This window comes from Anabrus simplex, chromosome 1, assembly GCF_040414725.1.
Source record: "Anabrus simplex isolate iqAnaSimp1 chromosome 1, ASM4041472v1, whole genome shotgun sequence".
Lineage (NCBI taxonomy): Eukaryota > Metazoa > Arthropoda > Insecta > Orthoptera > Tettigoniidae > Anabrus > Anabrus simplex.
This window is the reverse complement of record NC_090265.1, coordinates 871,006,125-871,009,363: the sequence shown is the minus strand read 5'-3', so window position 1 is coordinate 871,009,363 and position 3,239 is coordinate 871,006,125.

The following is a 3,239-nucleotide window of genomic DNA, read 5'->3' as shown; positions in this document are numbered from 1 at the left end:
GTTACATTAAAGTCGATATATCAATCGACAGAAACTACAGTGACTGCGACTGTACCAAGACCATCGACTCCAATCCTCGATCTTAACTCTATCTACTCTACGTGGCCAAGTCCAGTCCAGCCGCCATGTTTTAGCCAAATACTCAATCAGTTGATAGATTGTTTCAGTAAAGAATAGTTCGATGTTATTTATTTTGTTTATACTGTATTGTATATGGTATTTGTTATATTAAGAGTCTGGAAGTCTGACAAAAACTTCAAACTTTAGATTTATATGTGGTATACAGCAAGTGATAATTATTTGAGGGGTCAGAAATTCTATATTGGTAGGTAGGCTTAAAATAATATAGGTATACATGTGGCGTAAAACAGTATATCATTATCTCGAATAATGTATGTCACGACTGTAAAGTTAGCCCACATTTAAAAAAATTAACCTACTGTTACAAGATCCTGAAAGGCAGATGAATGAAAGCACCGAGGAAATTGACGATCGTACCATAAACAAAAGGCGAACAGAAAAGATGAAGTGAATGACTAGAAAGATAGGAAGCGAAGGTTTACAACGGTCCTATTTTATTTTAATAGATGGATGCTTCAGTGTGTCTGTCAATACTAAATTTGTTTATCAGGCAGTGTCTGATGTTAGGCTGCACGGAAATCATACAATTGAAAAAGTGCAGTACTTTACCCGATAGAATAGAACACTCAAGTACAGTCACTGCATGCATTCTATTCCACAAAAATATAAGACAGTTTTATTATACAGGGTCTCTTCAGCTGGCGTTAAATATATCTAACACGTACATATGGTGGCGGTAAAATCTATATTGGTGTTTTTGAATACTGATGAAATTTATGATATTTCTTCAGTATGTGGTTTGAGACATATATTTCAATCACAAAGTCCTGGTAAACTACATTGTAGTCTTAATCTTATCCACTTCGTACCGAAGATGAAGAAGATTATATTTTGATGTTACACGAAGTCCGTGTAACGTAAGTTCAGGTTAGGAAAGCAAACGATACAATTTATTTTACTGTGGTTGTCTTCACAAATGTTTGGAAAAGTATTCACACAACAATTATATTAAGCAGACGCCATAAATTATATTTAGGCCGTAACTTAGTAACACACACTTTACTACACTAGACAGTGGGTGGTTTTCACATTTTAAGTATTTAAATTTATGGTATAAAACATACATATTGTGACCAAATTATCTAGTATATTTCAAAATATTGGAAGCATGGCATTTAAACTGAAAATATAATCTATATAAGAACTGTCACAAAACAACAAAATTGTTGTCGAATATCGTGAAGACAACTAGCATTGGAAGTACGGTAAGTCTTTCGCATGGTATTGGAATAAATTTAACTATAGTTTTATGGTAAACGAGTTAACTCATTGGAGTACGGTACTTTAAATCGTCTATAGTCACTGATATCTGGGGCAGAAGTTCTCCAACGAGGTTGTTTACCATAAAAAATAGTAAAGTCGTTGTCTTTCGTTGTTAATTCTGATCATAACTACAGGCTAAAGGACGTCAGAACTGACTACAGCATATTATAGTTCTTGCACTTTGAGAAAGAAATGAAAATGATTTATAAAACAGTAGATTTAAAACGGAGCTTAGTTCCTTGTATTTATATTACCTTAACATATCCTCATCATTATTTATTCTAGTTCATCTGATTTCCGTACGCGTGAACCAACCCATAACCTAACTTTTGTTGTTAGTTGTATTCGTGCGTTACCGATTCTCATAACTCCATGTTTCTTTGCATCGTATCATATTTATATCACTGAATGGTTTCAGATGAACCGTGATATTTTGGGGACATTTATCACTTAATGGTTTTAGAAAATCCGCATTATTAGTTTCCACAAGCACATCTATTTTAACACAGGATATATAAATATTCCTCCTTGACAGGAGTAGTTCTTTATTTGGAATGAAAGCAATAAATGAATTCATATGTCGTATAAAATTAAATATGGAGGTCATTAATACAACACTTGCTCTACACTGAATGAAAACACGAGGGTTTCCAGAATATTGTTTACTATCGATTCAGTCAAACAATTTTTCTGAATCTAGAGCTAGCATATGAGTCTTTCAAAACGATTTTCATTGAGTCCATGGTATTATGAACTTTCAGCCAAAACTCGCCACATGAAAATAAATGTATGGGCGGAAAGGTGATGAAATATTTCTCAGATGGAAGCTACGTGTACGTGTGAAAGGCATTTTGTGTATACCGGAAACCGGGGTTACTTTGCACCGTTTCATTGACGAAAATTTGTTTTCAGCAAGTATGTTATCGTTGCATTTTGAATTTTCTGATGACATTCTAGAAGCACACAGGAAGATGTGCCACTGTAAGTGTAGACTACATCACAAAATAGTCCGGCGTGCTGGCCTTTGGTCAGAGGGATGCCAGGCTCAATTCCTGGCAGAGTCGGAAATTTGACCATCATTGGTTAGTTTCGCTGGCACAGGAGCTGGGTGTATGTGTCGTCTTCATCATCATTTCATCCTCATCACGATGCGCCGGTCGCCTACTGGCGTCAAATCAAAAGACCTGAACCTGGCGAGCCGAACATGTCCTGGGACACTTCCGGCACTAAATGGCACGCCATTTTTTCACCACACACTTGATACAACAATCAAAATATGCTGTTCTTTTTTATGTCATCAGTCCTTGGGCTGGTCTGATACAGTTCTCTCCACCTCAACCTTACTCTATCCCTCTCCATTCTTCCAAATATTCCACAGACTAACGCTCTTACTATAGACGACCCGGCCCTTCAGATTGAACTTGCCTGTTTGCCGGAATGAAACAGACCAGCTCCCGTGCTCACCTAGGCCATTACGCACAAATTACTTCGTCACGTCTTCGGTAAGCATTCATGTATATCGCTACCGGCCTTCCGAGGAGATACCTTGAAGGTTAACTTATTGCCCGATTCTCCTGGTTTGATACGGTTGTCTACACCACTATATTCTGGGCCAATCTCTTCATTCACACATAACTATAAAAACTAACCCCATGGCACTCCAGCCGTGAAGGGCCTTGGCCTACCCAGCGACCACTGCTCAGCCCGAAGGCCTGCAGATTACGAGGTGTCGCGTGGTCGTCTCGGTCGTTATTCTTGGCTTTCTACACCGGGGCCGCTATGCAACCGTCAAATAGCTCCTCAATTCTAATCACTGCTGCATAACAGTTCCTTCC